General features: G+C 39.7%; 1 pseudogene across 1 annotated transcript in view; it reads left to right on the plus strand.

Moving 5' to 3' along the window:
* Positions 1–7,006, plus strand: part of LOC144666288 (uncharacterized) — a 12,189-nt pseudogene extending 5,183 nt beyond the window's left edge. Inside the window, exons 7-10 of the transcript XR_013573156.1 lie at positions 1,540–1,853; positions 2,252–2,413; positions 6,139–6,483; positions 6,660–7,006. The product of XR_013573156.1 is annotated as an uncharacterized LOC144666288 (transcript). The remainder of the gene's footprint in view (positions 1–1,539; positions 1,854–2,251; positions 2,414–6,138; positions 6,484–6,659) is intronic.
* Positions 7,007–18,630: the final 11,624 nt, after the last annotated feature.

Here is an 18,630-nt window from a genome sequence, read left to right on the forward strand (position 1 = left end):
CGCTGAAGTATATCTTTCTATTTTCTTAAATATGGAAGCCGGATATGTGAACATCACGTGTTGCCAAAAAGCAAAACTTTGTGTATTAGAAATCAACACGAGAAGCATTGCGTAAAATTAATTCATATGCAAACAAGAACATATACAAAATGTCCATAACAAAACCATTAATTAACGTGCACTGAATTAAAAAAGCAGCTGGGAGGTATAGAACTTCCTTCGAAACGAACCTTCCCTAGCTTGTTGACATATCACAATTCGATACGAAAAAAACAGATTGCTATTTTTGTAAGACAGTATTGCAGTTGTAATATAAAGTCGAATTTCCCTTTGGGAATATTTTTTTTGAAGTGGTTAAACCAACTGACTACTTATTTATGGCGTGTTTCTTTCAGTTCCTTGAAATGCCCTCTCGATGGAGGATTGCTATTGTGACTTGCCTGCTGTTGTACATTCTGATGGAAGACACCAAACCTGTCAATGGTTGGAAAAGAAAACGGCGATTAAAAGAGCTCGAAGCCAGGATGAATGCATTGAACGAAACGCTTCAGTGCAAACGTTAGTATACTCACCTTTCCGGGAAAACACGTAGAAAAGAAAAAAATGCGTCTTATTTATTTCCTGATACGGGAGATTAGATTATCACAGAAAAAAACTAGATATGAATTTGACACCCCCGATATAACCATATTACAAATATAACCATTACAAAATACTTCAGCTATCAAAAACCAAATATTCGACCCATTTTAACTCTCAAAAGCGCATCCAGAACGATAGATAACCTCCCTCCCCCTCCCTACGGTAATCAAAGTTGTGCGACTCTTAAATAGGTAGCCTGTAGCCTTCACTGCAAATTTGATCTTCGAAACGAGAGAATGAGGGAGGCCGCTTTAAATGAACATGCTTGTTAAAACATGGTTGCCAGTATATTTTTAAAATCCATAGTGTTTCCGCATGGATGAATAGTGAAGTCAGAACTTTTAGCATGGTTTATTAAACACTTAAGTTATAAACGTTCGACGCCTGTCGCTGGCATTTCCCGCCGTCGGGCTGAATGCAGTTAATAATTTTTATCTTCGATATGCCTCGATTTTTCAATTTGTTGAATAATTTTTACTAATATAATTTTTAATTCATTTTCAGCGTGCTCACTGATTGATGAATTCACGGAGCGCCTCAACAAGATTGAAGAAAATGTAGGAAGTGAGTGCGTAGTACAATTAAGGGTGCACACTATAAATTCTCTCACAATTTCGCGAGCCCTTAGACCAGTGCAACTTTTTAAGTAACAGGAGTGAGTGTCATGTAAATCCTAAATAGACCACTACTGATCTTGACCTTTTCTTCAAACATAGAACCGCTATCAAAAGTTTTCTCCCTCCCCTGTTAGGGCGCCACGCGGTTTTAATTTGATTGAGAAATAGGGAAGAGAAAACCTCTGGAATAGCAAGGTAGCAGAGCAAGAGACTTTTACAGAACTACATCAACTTCGGAGCACAGCATTAATATGCATTTAATCTGCCTTTACTTTTAAAGCCTGCATCTTCGACTTTGAAGATGGTATCTGTGATTGGGAAGCTACTGGTACAGCCTTTGAAAACCAGCCGACCTATGGTGATAACCCTACAGCTCGTGGCAGAGAACCTGCCAATCAACAGGGGGACTGGTGGATTGGAGGAGCAGAGAACCGCCCCTCCCCTGAAGACCAAGCCGGGTTAATTCAAGATGACGGTCCCCAAGGAACTCTTACCTCCCCGTTCTTTAACATCACGGGCGACACGATCACGTTCCTGATTGGAGGAGGCTGTGATATCAACGCGGTTCGTGCAGAGTTGATCATCGGTGATCAGGTAAAGAGTATTTAAACACATAAAATATTGCCTTCAATTCAACTAGCAGAATTTCAAACTGTCAGGTAAAATGGCTTTTGGCTTATAATCCCCTGCCTTAAAACTGAATTATTTTGATTGATTCATTGATTGACAGACTGACTGACTCACCAACCGACCGATTGACCGACCGACCGACCGACCGACCGACCGACCGACCGACCGACCGACCGACCGACCGACCGACCGACCGACCGACCGACCGACCGACCGACTGACTGACTGACAGACTGCCTGCCTGAGTCGGCGACTGATTGATTGATTGTTTGATTGTTTGATTGTTCCTTGCGTGTTGCCTGTGTCTGTTGGTTAGCTACAATTAATTTTCTCATACGCTCTGATTTGCTTTCGAATTTCAGGTGGTTATGAAAGCGACCGGAAAATGCCATGAGACAATGAACAGGGAGGTCTGGGATGTTAGAGCTTATGTCGGTCAACGCGCACAGTTCAAACTGGTCGACTCCAGCTCTGGGGGATGGGCCCACATCAATTTTGACGATCTGAAAGGAGACATTTCCTGTGTATATCACTAAAGCCAAATTGCGCTACGTTTGGGCAAAATCGCATTCCTTACTTGAACAGTATAAAGTAATAAGAAAGACTGATGTAGTGGTAGAATCCCTTAGAACAAATAGTACAATAATCTGGATTTAGCGCTATTTTGATTTAAGCTGTTTTAAATGTGGGCAATAAACCTTGTAACCTAATTGCCTTGGTGTCATTACTTGAGTAAAAATTTGGATACCGGTGTGTTGTTTCCTGAAACATGCGAGATGAGTGCTGTGCGCTTGTTTGAATGTATGGCCTCTATTTGAAATAACATATGGAAAAAGTGTCTAGGGGCGCTAATTAAATAATAAATAGACTTATGCCCGTTTAGCACAATCTTTTGTTTTGTGCTTAAACACTATCGATCATTTATTTGAACCATGTTCTAACATTGAAGTGGAGAGGGAGGGAAGAACGTCGGTAACAGATAAACTTTACGGAGACTGGACACAAAATGTCCAAGTAAGTTAGCAAAGTGGTTCTGTCATAATCCCGACGATCCTTGGTAAATACATCACTTGACTCTGAGAGTAATTCGTGAGCTTGATCCAGTCTAGGGGAGTGGTGCATGTGTATTTTACGCGAAACTCGCGTCACCTTTGTTTAGAATTTAGCGCGAAAACCTGAAATATCTTGTCAAGGCCAACTTCTGCAACAAGTTTCATCACAATTGGTTGACTACATTCTCATCATCTGGAACACTTTTAAAGACAATGGCACTTGGCTTTTTTTTTTCAGAATTTAGTTCTTGGAACTTTTCTCTTGTTAGTAACTAAGATTTTGGCTTTATAAACTTGACTTTACCAAGGTCTTCAAAAGAATCGTGTAAGAATTTCTCACATGTTATGCAGATGAAATTGGTACTTAATTATTCTGCGGATATAAATATACATGCATAACAATTTAATAACCAATTTTCACTCCGTGAGCAAAATGGGAAAACTGATAGAAATTGAAATAGTCTAACGATATTTGTTTTGTTTTCTTTGTGCCATAGAGCTAAAGATAGAAGCTGATAAACCATAGTTTTCACGTGATCATTGTTAGCGCTCGCTAGTTTTATTATGTGCCACAGTTTGTCGCCTACCGAATCCCCTTGCGTAGAGTCATAAAAACAAAAATATGAAGGTCATGCATCCATAACATTAAACGCGCGTCCATGCAGTGTTACAAGTTCCTAAAATTGCCTTGCTATCAACGGGAGCGATCTTTAACTCTGCCAATAAGTCATAAAACACACCAGGTAGATTAACGTTATTACAAAGGGTGCATCGTGTAATAGTTCATGCAATACAGAAGCTGTTGCAAGCTGTTTAAAAAATATGCACATAACACTAAGTATCATTTTGTTTAACTTGTTCACTGTTTTTGCCAAGGAAATCTTTCGCTGCAGTATATATTTATTTTTACTTTCCTAAATTTGAAAGCCGCATATGCGAGCGTCACGTGTTTCCAAAAAGAAGAATTTTGCCGGGAACGAGAAATCAACATCAACATGAGCAGCATTGCATAACATTAATTCACATGCAAACGAGAACATATACAAAAAAGTCATTACAAAACAATTAATTAACGTCCATATAATTTCAAAAACCAGCTGCGAGGTATAGAACTTCCTTCGAAACGAAACCTCCCGAGCTTGCTAACAAACCACATTTCTATACGAAGAAAACAGATTCCTATTTTGTAAGTATTGCAATTGTAATATAGAGTCGAATTTCCCTTTTGAGAATATTGTTAAGAAGTGGTTATGCCTACCGACTATTTTTAATATATGGTGTGTTTCTTTCAGTTCTAAGAAATGGCCTCTCAATTGAGGATTGCTATTGTGACTTGCCTGTTGTTGCTCATTCTGATGGAAGACACCAAACCTGTCCTTGCTGGAAAGAAAAGACGGCGATTAAAAGAGCTCGAAGCCAGGACAAATGCACTTAACGAAACGTTGCAGCATTGCAAACGTAAGTATACTTTCCCTGCCGGGAGAACACGCAACATGCGTCTTCTATATTTCCTGAAAACGGGCAATGATTATAGTTGTGGATAAACGGGGGAAAGAAGATGATAACAGCAAAAGGGCCTAGATGTGAAAATGACAGCCCCGAAATATACTCATATTACAAATATAAACCTAACAAAATACTTCGGTTAGCGAAATCCCAACATGCTATCTCCAAAATCCAAAGATGTAATCTATTTTAACTCTCAGAGGTACATCTATACGCAGACTCGATGTTTGAGCAAAGTATAAACAAAGGTTGGATAGACCTTCCCCCCCTCCCCCCCCCCCCCCCCCCCCCCACCACCACTGGGTTTTGAAAGTTGCACATCACTTATATATGTAGGTAGCATGTAGCCTTCTGTACAAACTTGATTTCGAAACGAGAGAGTGATGGAGGCCGGTTCAAAAAACACATACTTGTTAAAACATAGTTACCATGGAAACATCAAGAATGACTTAAAGGTATAAACGTTCGAAAACTTTGGAGGCATTTCCTGTCTCCTAGCTAGAATGCGGTTAACAATTCCTATTTTCATGCTGCAATATGCGCTGATTCGTTGTGTTTTGTGCGGAATATTTTTTATCTTAACATTTTCGGCTAATTGAACATATTCGTAAGAACTTTATCTTGCTTTTAAATTTAATTTCAGCGTGCTCATTGCTTGAGGAATTCATGGAGCGGCTCAACATGATTGAACAAGAGATTTCAAAAACGGAAACTACTCCAGCAGAGTCAGGTAACCTGCCAAAAGACTGTGTTGGTAATTGTATAACTGCTAGTTCACACTAAGTGTTTACAATACAAGTGATATTATAAAATTCTTTCAACATTTTACGAATCCTTAGATAAGTGCAGATTTTTTTAAACAACAGTACTGATTTAGACCACTTCTGAATTGCCTTTTGTCTCTGTCTCACGGCGAGTCCTCTTGCAGCACTTGTCATATGAAAATGGGTTTCATTTGCATGAAAATGAACGGCTGATAACGCACATTTTCGCACGGAGACTTGTTTTTACAAAGAGGCAAAAAACCTCTCAAAAATGGTCTATTGTAGAAGTAATATAATTGTACGAATTCAAATTATTCATATGACTGAAAAATGCAAATAAAGAAAACTGCTTTCGAATCGTAGCTCCTCGAGTCATCTTATAATCAGAAATACATACTTGCGAATAATGACCGAGTTCACAGCAAAATAAACATATTTCAACGTCAAGCTTGTATCATACTTGTTTTTCGCTTTACAGTTGATTATCGTAAAAGAAAAACTAACGATGCATTTTATACCCCTTATAGCGCTATTTACAGTTTGGCGAAATCTTATGATTAAGATTCTTGCGCAACGACATCGTGTTTATCTCGCAAATAAAACTTGATCTAGATAGAAAGCTCATGCCGTCATAAGTCAAAATGTTCTCGCCATCCCTTCGGTAGTTTTAATCGTGCGAACCAATCAGATTGATTTGCGTGATTGTTAAAATATTTACCAATCAGAGCCCGAGAGCAAAATCTCGATCCTCTTTCAAGCATGGAGGTGAGAATGGTGCCTACAAATACCGGTAGTTTTCTCGCTCGCCTGTCACGCCCCTACGGTGTTCAAATTTGAGAAATAAAGAAAATAAAACCTCTGGACCAAGGTAGCAGAAAACAAGACTTTAACAGAACTATAGCAGCTTTAAAAGCATAGCATAAATAGGCACATTTAACCTCTTCTGACTTTTTTAAAGATTGCAATTTCGACTTTGAAGATGGACTCTGTGGCTGGGTAAGGACTGGTACAGCCTTTAACAACCAGCCGACCTATGGTGATAACCCTACAGCTCGTGGCGATTCACAACCTGCCAATCTACAGGGGGACTGGTATGTTGGAGGATACGAGAACCGACCCTCCCCGGAAGACCAACCCGGAATTTATGGAGACGGACACCAAGGAACTCTCACTTCCTCATTCTTTAACATCACGGGTGACACGATCTCCTTCCTGATTGGAGGAGGCTGTGACAGCAACGTAGTTCGTGCAGAGTTGGTTATTGGCGATCAGGTAAGCAGTAGATACATAATACATTGTCTTCAATTCACGCATCAGGTTTCAGATTGTATGATAAAATGGATTTAGATTATAATTAACCTCCTTTTTAACTTAACTTTTTAGTGTCTATAGGTTATTTTCAATATAGTTTCCTAACATCACAAAATCAATTTGTTCTCAAATTTCAGGTGGTTAAGACTGCGACCGGTAAATGTCATTCGACGATGAGTAGAGAGGATTGGGATGTCGGAGCGTTTGTTGGTCAACGGGCGCAAGTTAAACTGGTCGACTCCAGCTCTGGGGGATGGGGTTTCATCAGCTTTGACGATCTGAAAGGCAACATTACCTGTGCACAAAACTGAAGCAAAATTTCGCTACGTTTGCGAAATTTTCTTTCATACTTGAAGTGATTGGAAGATTAGTGAAGTCGTAGAATCCCTTAGACCTTAGGAAATCATAAAATAATCTTATTTAAGTGCTAACTGATTGTAAGCGGTTAAAAATGTCAGAAATAAACCTTAGCTTGAAACGTGAATGTATTGGTGCTGTTACATGAGTTAAGATCTGATACCATTGTGGTGTGCTTTGAAACACGCAACAAGGGCGTGGCCAGAGGAGGCCCTTATTTCCTTATTTTTTCTGGCAGGCTTCAATAAGCGTCTGCACTCACCGAGAGTCGTCACGCAATCTTGAGGTCACGAGAGGTTAACGAAAAAGCACATTTCTGCACATTTCTGTCCCCAATCTCTAACCCCCCCCCCCCCCTTCTTATGGAATCAGATCTCAGTCCCTTTTTGTAAGATTTTACCGGAACATGCAATTTCGTCACTCATTGAGTCCTTTCGTCTGGCAGATATATCACACAACCGCAAAATGAGTATGATATCTTCCTTGTTATTGACGGAAATTAAAAATCATGGAAATTTCCTTTCTTTTCTTGATTTTAGAGCTCAAGCGGGGGAGGAAGTTCTAGCTAATCATTTACGAAAAAAATGGATCATACACGTCGTCTTCGATCCAAACGATCTCAACCAACTTTTTGGCGAAAATCTGACAAAAAAATCGTATCTGAAATCTCAAACACAACACCTTATTTTTCTTTTGATTATTGCGGAGGAGGCAGATGACGTTTCTAACCAGGAAATCTTTCAATTTATTTACGTTTTACATGATAAGTGGTGACTTGGATTAAAGTGACTTGCGACCACTTCTCCGCTTATTTTCACTTTAATCCAAGTCACCACTTATCATGTATTCACATTTATCATTTGGACATATTTGAGCCTGCAGTTGGCAGGACATGTGTTACATAAGAACCCAGTAAATGACCTCGCTCACCATGAGTCCCCCATAGCTCAGTGGTTAGAGAGTCCAACCGGTATTCTGGAAGGTCATGGGTTCGACTCCCGTTGGGGAACTCGGAAAATCTTTTTTCCGAGTATTTGACTTGCGACCACTTCTCCACTTATTTTCTTTACGTTTTGTCGACCAATAATTTCACGGTTGTGTTAATTATTTACGACCAACTGGTGAGGCTGTTTCGACTGCTCTACTCAAAGCACTAAAAGACTTGTCTCTAGACATTGAAAACTGTCGAGGGCAGGCATATGATGGGCATCTAATATGTCATCAATAACACGAGGCGTACAGGACCGTACAGGCGTTTGTGAGGTAGAAAAGCCCAACTGCAGATTATACACACTGCAGCATCCATTGCCTCCGCAATCTCGTTTTTGTCCATTAGTGTGAAATCCCACTAATCTGCAATATGATCGGCACACTGAATGAGGCCTGGTCCTTTTTTAACCCCTTGACTACCAGAGCGAAGCACATTAAGCGACGGGGGCCCCCTTTTTTTTTTTTTTTGATTTCCAATTTTTGTGAAAAATTGCTTTTTTTTTTGATAAAATATTTAAATGTATCTTTATTTAAAATTTAAAATTTTTTTTTCTCCCTTTTTCGAGTTTTGGTACTGTACGGTTGCCTCGTACAAATCCCTGGCGAACTCCTTGACCATGTGCATTCATGGAGGTTCAATTTCTTAGATCGATCGAAACTTCTTCTTCGCCACCTTCTTCTTCTTTTTGTTCAGACTCTTCAGAATCACTTGGCTTAAATTCGCTGTGACTTAAATCACTAAACTTCAGAGTTACGATCGCCAAAACTTTGAGCAATAGCTTCATCTGTGTCCATTCTCGCTTCACGCACACAAGCCGCCATTTTGTAAATTGTCTGAACAAAAAGCAATTTTATTGGGCCAGCGGTATTTCGAAAGAAGTGCCAGACCTTTCGCAATAACCTGGGATGATTTATTCAAGGCATTGCGAAAAACCAGGCTTTCAGTAATTCCCTTTGTTTGAGGACGTATATATACGTCCTCGGTCGTTGCCTGACAACAAATAGAATGTATATATACGTCCTTGGTAGGCACGGGGTAGAATGTCACGAGGCATATGATGATTTTTACAGCCTTTTCTCGGCGATCGTGAAGGCTGTAGGAGTTTGACAAATTACCACTTTAGAGAAGAGTATGGGGTATAATACTTACTTCAAGACAGTCGGACAAAAGCTAGAGCCTTCTGGCAAGTATGTGTAACTTTCAGTTTATCATTACTTAAGTGAACGTAATAAAGATGGCTTTGAGGAAGGTATTGATGCAGCCCTTGACCGCAGGTGCAAACCAGATATCGATAGGAAAAGGGCTTCGACATTATGCCCTCAGTACCTCGTATTGCAAAGACACAACAACACCTTTCTAACACCCGAACGTCTAAACCCTGTGATTACCATCCCACTCATCGACCATTTATTAGCCGAGATGGATAAGTACTTCAGCAAGGATCAAGACGAATAATCCAAGCCCAATTGATTGGTTCCAGAGGTTTTGGGTGACAGCTCAGATGACAGCGTCATTGCTGAAGCAGCTAATTTCTATGAGGGTGACATAGTTTCGCTCGATGTTATTGATGAAGAGTTTGGGCGAGGGCGCAATCCGTCGGCGAAAGTTGAAAAAACCTCCTTACCCAGTAGCAAACTGAAAGCTCTTCGAAGCTGCGATGCCGTATATTTCCTAACATACGCATGCTATTTCGAATTCTTTGCACATTACCGGGAACTTAAGCTGAGGGCGAGCTGTCCTTCAGCTCTCTCAAGCGGCTGAAATTATTCTTTCGCAATACAATGCGTACCGAAATAAAATCTACAGTGGCCCTTTGTCTTATGAATGTGTACTACAACAGGTCCTCAACTATCGGCATAGATGCTATCAATGATGTCTTTGCACAGCATCGTCTCCATGTGTTATTTACAGACATGTTGGGTGATAAGGGAAGCTAACTATTGCAGCTGCAACAGCAACTGCCCAACGTTTACCGAAATTCTGAAGACGGTATTTGTACCCACCCCAAAGAAAAATGCTAGCTACGCCCCTGTGTGAGATTGCTGTGAAGCCGAGTGTTGTGTACTTGTTTGCATGTATAACCTCAGTTTGCAATATCATATAGAAAAAGCGTCTAAGTACCGCGAACATACTCATGTCCATTTAGTTTCCCAGAAATAATTTTGGGATGCCTTGGGGAAAAATTAGCGTGTATTTGTCCTCAGGGCATCCTATAATAGATGCTTAAAACAATAAAATTTAAAGTGGACGCCATATCGGTAAAGAAAGGTCTATGAAAATTGGAACTATACCACAGTACGCTGGATTCCGAATCGAGCAGTCCGGGTTCGAGCCCTGGCCGGGGCATTGCGTTGTGTCCTTGGGCAAGACACCCAGGTGTATAAATGGGTACCGTCGACGGGTTTACCGCTGTGGGTAACCCTGCGATGGACATCCCATCCAGTGAGGTGTGAAAATACTCCTAGTCGTTTCATGCTACCGAAAACGGGATAAGCTCCGGCCTGAGGGGCCACCAGACTCGGACGCAGACGTTACCTACCACGGCAAAGGTGCATGGAATGCTTGAAGTTAGGAAAGTGTAGCAAACGCACCAGTAATAAAACTTAGACGTTGAGTAACTTAAATTTATTCTCGACGATGTGAAACTTGACTTCGGTAATTACCAGTGGATAAAGAAGTATATTACACTAAGAACAGAAATAACGGCATACAACAAAGGAAATACGATAAAAAACGAAAGAAACGACATATACCTGACGATTAGGATACGCGGCGAAAACGGAGGTACAGGATAAACGAACGTAGCTTCGTTAAACGATAACTAACTTCTCTTTGCATTTAAACAATATACATAAAGAGCGCGAAAGTCTAGATTATATAAACACGACCGCGGTAGGCTGGGCCGAGTGTCCACGGCCGATAAAGGATTGGTTCTTACAGAAAGCGTTCCTGTCAAGGGTGGATTAATGACTCCATTATTGCAAATTTGATTTCATTCTTTGCTTCAATATTCCATTCTTGAATTGTATATATGTTCAAACGGCGACTCAATTCAAAACTCGAATGTTGATTATATTGTTGTCTGGCTTCACGCGACAGGCACATGGGAATTCGGCCTATTTTGTATAAAATAGTCATCTGTCAAATGTCAAATATGGTGTTTTCTCATCATTTTGTTCTTCACGTTCTTTTATTCAGTCAACCCTATGATAATACCAAAAGAGAGGCAAGACATTTTGGTGCACTAAAAAAAGGCACAAAAATACTACTGGCAGAAGAAAAAGTGGAAAAAATGTCGATGACCCATTTTTTTGCAAATCGGGGAACTTTTAAAAATTCTCACATGTCTGTCGCATGAATTAATTCAAAATCAACATTCAATTTTGAATCGAGTCGCCGTTTGAACATTGAAATATTCAATTCAAGAATGGAATATTGAAGCAAAGAGAAGAACTAGAATATCAAACAATTTGCACATGTCATTGCAAAGGCAGTATATTCTCCTCAGTTATTTTATCCCTTAATAGCGGAGCTCCTTAGCGGCCCGTAAGGGCCGCAGAGCGGAGCACCATACCCATAAAAAAAACACATGAAAAAAAAAAAACACATGAAATAAAATAGGAAACCTCTGCATCCGAGTTTTCATGGTCATCATGGCTAGCGGCATGCCTCGCGGGCGCGTACGGCGGCGTACAAACGTACGTACGGTGTTGCGCACATCCGGGATTTGAAAGGTCTTGACAACTCGCGCAGTACTGGCGCGAAATAATTTTGCAGTGTGAGGAAAAAAAGTGTGAGGTCTAAACAGCTAGTCTGAAAGTTAGAAGAGACAAACAATTTATTTTGGCTCCTTGTTATGCCGATGACTACAAACGAGAGCAGGGTAAACAACTTCGAGGAAACAGGGTTTAAGCGATGCGACGGGAAAGAGATCGCGAGAGATCCAGAAAACCCGGACAGAAAGCAGGGAAAAAGAAGCAAAGCGCCGGAACCTGGTAGCAAAGTAGCCAAGAAAAGCGACTAAAATAGAAGAGAGGTGCGAGGAAACAGGAAAGAAATAGCGGAGAAAAGGGAAGGAGATAAACGAGAGACGAGTGTACCACGCGGCCAAGGTGAGTACATCAGTGTTTCCGTCATTTGGAGTAGGAGGTAGAGAAAAAAGTAAAAAGGAGGAAAGGGGATGGAAAGGAGAGGAGAGAAGAAGAGTAGGGAGATGAAAGAAAGGAGAGTAAGAGGTTAGATATGAATATTATAGTTTATATGAGAGAAAAAAAAAAAAAAGAAGAATTTAAAGGAGGGAGGGGAGAGAGGATGAAGGGAGGAGAGGAGGGGGGAGAGGGGGGGGGGTAAAATGACGCCACAGAAGCGTGTGTGGTGAAAACTGGAAAGAGCGCTAGTAATTTTTGCGAGAGTATGGGGAGAGGTCGTGATGACGAGAAAGAAGAGAGAAAGGGCGAAAGAAGAGGTAAAAAACGAAGAGAGGGAAGTTGCGACAAAGTGTAGAGGGGAAAAAAAGAGAGGGAGGAGTGAGAAGAAAGAGAGCGAAAGAGGGAGAGAGGAGAGAAGAGGGAGGAGTTGAGAGGACGAGCAGTTAGTTAGAGAGAGTGTGTTAAATGGACAGAGAGAAAAAGATGGGAGATGAGAGATAAAAAGAAGAGAGAAGTATAAGATATAGAGAGAAGCAGAAAGAAAGGGAATGGAAGAGGGTGTTATGGGAGAGAGAGAGAGTAGGGAGGAAGGGAAGAGAAAAGGGAAGAAAGGTTTTGGGGGGGGGGGAGGGGGGGGGGAGATAGGTGTTTGTGTGAGTAGTATGTGGGAGTTTAGTTTTGGGACTTGTGGGGAAAAAAATAGGAAGTGAATAAAAAAATGTAAGACCATAATTCTAACTCTAATGTTAGTGTTGCTATTACCAGTATTGCCTACTACCCCAATGAGCCCTACCCCTCCTTATCTTGGAGGTATATACCGTTTGCAGATATCAGACTGGATATAATGTGTGTGAATAAAAGTTTTATTATTTGTTTTGTGTTTTGGTACTCCATAAAGGGTAGATGTGTGCCAAGGGTTTTGCCTCCTGACTCTGAAAAGGAAATCATTTTGACTGTGGAACACACAGTTAGCTATGAAAATCCGCTCCTCTCATTGTTTTCTCAAGCCACAGAAAAGTCAAGTGAGCGTTGATGTACGTAGTGTTTTTATACTACTTATATATTTTTATTGTGGATGTGGAAAGGACCTATTTTGATGTTTGTTGGAACAGGGCGAAATGAGGCTGGAACAGGTCCAGAGTCTGGACAGTGGCACACCCCTGAGTAAATTTTGGGAGTACCCCCCCCCCCCCCCCGGGACAGGTAAAAAAAAGTAAGTAACAATATTAAAATTTATAAAAAAAAAATAAAACGAATTTATATTCTTAGCCTTAAAATTGTACAATGGCTTGAATTCAGGTTTCAATAAAGTGCAAAATAATTAACTGGGGAGCTCCGTTTTAGGCTTGCCTAAATCTATATATTATGCTAAGCCCGGATTATTCCGGGATTTGGAGGAATGACCGTTCTGCCACTTATGACGTCACCAATTTACACGTCAGCAGATTTTTGTGATGTTCATCTTATAGAGCTGGGATAGATCTTTCCACAGGACTGTCCATCTTCAATATTGACTGCATTCCGACAGAGCTAATCGAAAAACACGTGATCAGTTTTTGGTGTAAAATTGGTGCTTAAACAGGCCAAAATACCCGCACTTGATCATGATCTCCTTTCAAGGGTTTTCCATTGATTCAGATCAAAACTTTTCAGGCCAGTAGAAGGGGTGAACAGAGTAAAAGATAGAGAGAATAAGAAAGCAGAGAAAAACGAACAGGAAAGGAGCAAGGAAAAAATCGGAACGGTTCAGCCAAAAAAAAAAGTCCAAATTTTGGCTTATACACATGCGCCAAAGCAAAATATTGTACATTTTTTTTTACTTGGAAATTTTATCAAAATCTTACTGCATTGTCAGAAAGTGCATTTTTAGCAAAGTTTAGAGATATTTAGGACCGTAGATGAATACTCTAAGAAAGATGTGCTTCATAACAATGAATACTCTAAGGAACTCACCAACCAATTAAGACATAAAAATCTACCACGAGGTCAATTTGCTGCCCTCAGATAACAAGAGTTCCATAAGGAACTCATCACCCAAGTAATACATAATAATCTGCTACGAGGTCAATATGCTGCGCTTAGATAACATGAGTTCCAAAGGAACTCACCACCCAAGTAAGACACAATAATCTACCAGGAGATAAACATGCTGCCATCAAATAACATGATTTCCATAAGGAACTCACTACCCAAGTAAGACATAATAATCTACCACGAGTTAATATAAAAAAAAAGGAGAAGCCACGAGCCAAGCAGCCCACACTGCCGGAGCTTATCCCGGTTTTCGTAGCATTAAGCGGCTAGGAATATTTCTACTCCCCCCTGAATGGGATGCTAGTCCATTGCACGGTTCCACCCCCACCCCCCACCCCCAGCATTATGTCGCCGGTACCCATTTATACACCTGGGTGGAGAGAGGCACTATGAGAGTAAAGTGTCTTGCCCAAGAACACAACACAAATGAACCCGGCCAGGGCTCGAACTCGGACCGCTCGATCCGGAGTCTGGAGCACTAACCATTAGGCCACCGCGCCTCCCATGACACGAGTTAATATGCTGCCCTCAAATAACATGAGTTCCATGAGGAACTCACCACCCAAGTAAGACAAAAAAATCTACCACGAGATTAATATCCCGCCCTCGGATAGCATGAGTTCCATAAGGAACTCGCCACCCAAGTAAGACACAATAATTTAGCACGAGGTCAATATGCTGCCCTCAGATAACATGAGTTCCACAAGGAACTCACGACCCAAGTTAACATGAGTTCCATAAGGAACTCGCCACCCAAGTAAGACATTATAATGCGGCTCGAGGTCAATATGCTGCCCCTCAGACAACATGAGTTCCATAAGGAACTCACCAGCCAAGTAAGACACAATAATTTACCACGAGGTCAATATCCTGCCCCTCAGATAACATGAGTTCCATAAGGAACTCACCACCCAAGTAAGACATTATAATGTAGCATGAGGTTAATATGCTGCCCTCAGGTAACATGAGTTCCATAAGGAACTCACCACCCAAGTAAGACATAATCTACCACGAGGTCAATATCCTGCCCTCAGATAACATGAGTTCCATAAGGAACTCACCCTAGTAAGACATAATAATGTAGCAAGAGGTTAATATGCTCCCCTCAGATAACATGAGTTCCATAAGGAACTCACCACCCAATTATTTCCCCAAATTTGTTAAGATTGTATTTGACATTACCTGTGGTTTCGGCGACTTCATAACGTACATTTTGTGTCCTCCGACGTCAAATAATAACCCAAAAAGCACCATGAAGCAGGATCGCCTGAACTGCCTTGTCATGCATTGTCACAAAAAGGTTACGGACACGCCGGACAAGTAGGGGGATGCTCCTTTCCCGGTGAGTGGCAGGAGGCGCTTGGCTTGGACTACGATGATCCCTCCTCCCCCCCCCCCCCCCCACTTTTCAAAATGCTGCGCTGCCTCTGAAATATATATTTTTCAAACATACTGTTTTACCCAAAAATTCATTGCCAATAAGATAATGGCCTGTCTTACTGCCTTTAATGATGACCCTTAAAAATATATAATGATTTTTTTAAAACAGTAGCGAGAAAATAAGTTTTCTTATACCTCAATTCCTTCTGGGCATGTAGCTTTAATTATTTACTGACACCCAAAAGAAAGATCATTTAACATGGACACCACGGCATTTCCTTATGTCGTTATTCTTATCTCATAACCTCCCTACTATGTAGTTATGTTGTGTTGTTTACACTGGTGACATAACACATCAACGTAAAGTGTCTTTTGCGTTTCCGTGATCTTGGCGTTATCTCTTTATGTCGCTTTTATGACACTATTGTGAAAGAGATTTAGTTAAACTTGTTTACAGTAAGTAACATTTTCCGACCGATTGAAATTGAAAACTTGTCAAATTTAAATTAAATACATTTGATATATCAAATGGACAATTTTTGAAAATACTGCTGTTTTTTAAGAAGCATTGTAGTCTTACATCTTTCTTCCATCTGTCGATGTTTTGGGTCTGTTACCACAAGATCGTATCCCTATCGGAGAAGTATAGGCCAGTAAGCTCTTTCTTGAAAACATTTTGTATATTGAGGAAACCGAAAAGATCAAAACGTTCAATTTCACGACACAAATAATGCAATTACTTTCGGCGGTAGCCCATCAGGAGTTTAACGCGTAACAGATGAGGACCAATTATTGCTTCCTTTACATACGATGTTGCCAATGCATTACGCCACAACGAAGTTTCAGCTTTGATATGCTTTGTTCGAGAGTAAAATTGTCCAATGAGCCATTAGTACAAAGTTGAAGGTACAATTTAACTTAACATTTAGTTCTATTTGCTACTTTACAAATATTCTGCTGATAATAATAAAAATATCCTTGCACGAATAAGAAATGTATGCGTTTCAAATAAATTAAATGCGTCCAAGTGATTAATAACTAATAATTTATCATTTATGTCCTCAGTAAGGCACGAAAACGACGAAAACAGTATCAACAAAAAATTACAACACCATTATCGCCTCAAAATGAATACACGCTACTGAAGCACGCATCATCGAATTAACCAGAAGCGAACATAGTGAAAACAATAGTATTGGAAACTATTTAGCCAAGAAATGTTAATATTATATCCTTATTTCCTTCGAGAGATATTTCACTGCTGCTGAAAAACTCAAGTTCTGTGCTCCGATTTTCAACCTCCACATGACAAAAAATAGTATTTATTCATACCAATGAATTTGTATGCATTTCGGCAAAAATGAAGGTCGGATTGATTTTAATTAAACACTTTCATAGTTACGCTTATTAACATTATGCAAACTACTTTTTATATTCAAAATACAGTGCCCTTAAAATAATGGCCTGTCCTACTGCCTATAAGCCTTGAAAATATAAAATCATGCTTTTCGTGCAATAGCGAAGAAAATAAGTTTTCCTATACCGTAATTCTCATGCGCATGTAGCTCAACTTATTCACTGACAACCAAGAAAAAGGGCACTTAACATGGATATCACGAAATGATATAAAGATGATTAGCTTTTTCTTTATGCCGTTATTTTTATCTCATGATTTTCCTGTTAAGTCGTTATGTTGTGTTGTTCACACTGGTCGTGACAGAAAACTTCAAAGTAAGGTGTCTTGCTTTTCCGCCATAAACTAGCTATGTCGCTTTTATGGCACTGTTGGGAAACAAGTTTAAATTAATTAAACTTGTTTACCATTTGTAGCATTTTCGGTAAAAAGACCAACAAATATAAAATTAACACTTCCATTATATCAAAGTTATTAAATTTGCTTTGTAATAAAACAATAACTCACATAACCGACATCGAATAATCTGAAAATGCGTGCTTACCAAGCGCGTACAACCAAAACAAAAATTCAACCTCAGTCAAAACAAAAGCAATGTCAGAAATATTCATCGCAAAAAAATAACAGTTCACGCTGCTGTGAAGATCACAAATTATTTTACACTGGTGCGAGTTGTTGTGTTAGTGGGAATGAATTGGGATATATTTTACTCAAAAAATGAAGTTCTTGTTCTGAATTTCAACCCTCGCATGACAAAAATTGATATCTATTTATACTTATCAAATTTTGTAATTTCGGTAAAAATGAGGGTCTGATTGATTATAATTTCAAATTTTCAATATAACCCTTAACAAAACATTATATAACGAAACATGCTCTAAACGCTTTAATTCAAATACAATGTTAACAAAATAATAGCCCGCTATTAAAAATATAAAGCGATGCTTCTCATCTTATAGCGAGAAAATGAGTTTTCTAATACACCGACTGCTTGTGGACATCAAGCTATAATTAGTCACTAACAACCAATATCAAGAGCGCGTTCTCAAATACATTACAATAACAGAACAACATGAAGATAACGACAATAAAAAATATCAGTTTTTTGAGCTTCAGTCATAACGTTCCCGCTATGTCAATTTGTTGTGTTGTAAACACTCATGACATAGAACGCTTACTTGAGGTGGCTTGATTTTTTTTGGCGTTAGCGTGACCTTGCCGTTATATCGCTGTTATTCCGCTAAGGTCAGTGAGACAGGTTTAACTAAACTTGTTTACCATTTGTAACATTTTCGACAGATTGAAATGGATAAAAAGACAAACACTATAAAGTTTAACACACCTTTTATATCAAACTATTAATATTTTTTTCTGTAATAATACTTTGTAAAAACAACACTGGTGAAATAAAACATGAAAGTAAGGTGTCGTTTGTGCTTCCGTGATCTTGCCGTTTTCTCGTTATTTCGCTGTTATGACACTATTTTGGAGCAGATTTAATTAAACTTGTTTAACACTAGTAACATTTTTCGAACGATTGAAGCTGATGAAACACACCATACACCTATTATATCAAATTGTCTTTATTTGCACTGCAATTAAGCTTATAAAAAAACCTGCTGTTTTTGAGGCAGCTAGTCTACCATCTTTCTTTCATCCGTCGATATTTTGGATTTGTTACCACGAAAACGTTGCCCTATCGGAGAAGTATGGCTCATTAATGCACGCCTCCACACGTACGCCTCCGCCCTCCCTGGGGTGAAAAACGCATATAACGTGATAAA

Source organism: Oculina patagonica, chromosome 9, assembly GCF_052425735.1.
Source record: "Oculina patagonica isolate OP01 chromosome 9, crgOcupat, whole genome shotgun sequence".
In the NCBI taxonomy this organism is placed as follows: domain Eukaryota; kingdom Metazoa; phylum Cnidaria; class Anthozoa; order Scleractinia; family Oculinidae; genus Oculina; species Oculina patagonica.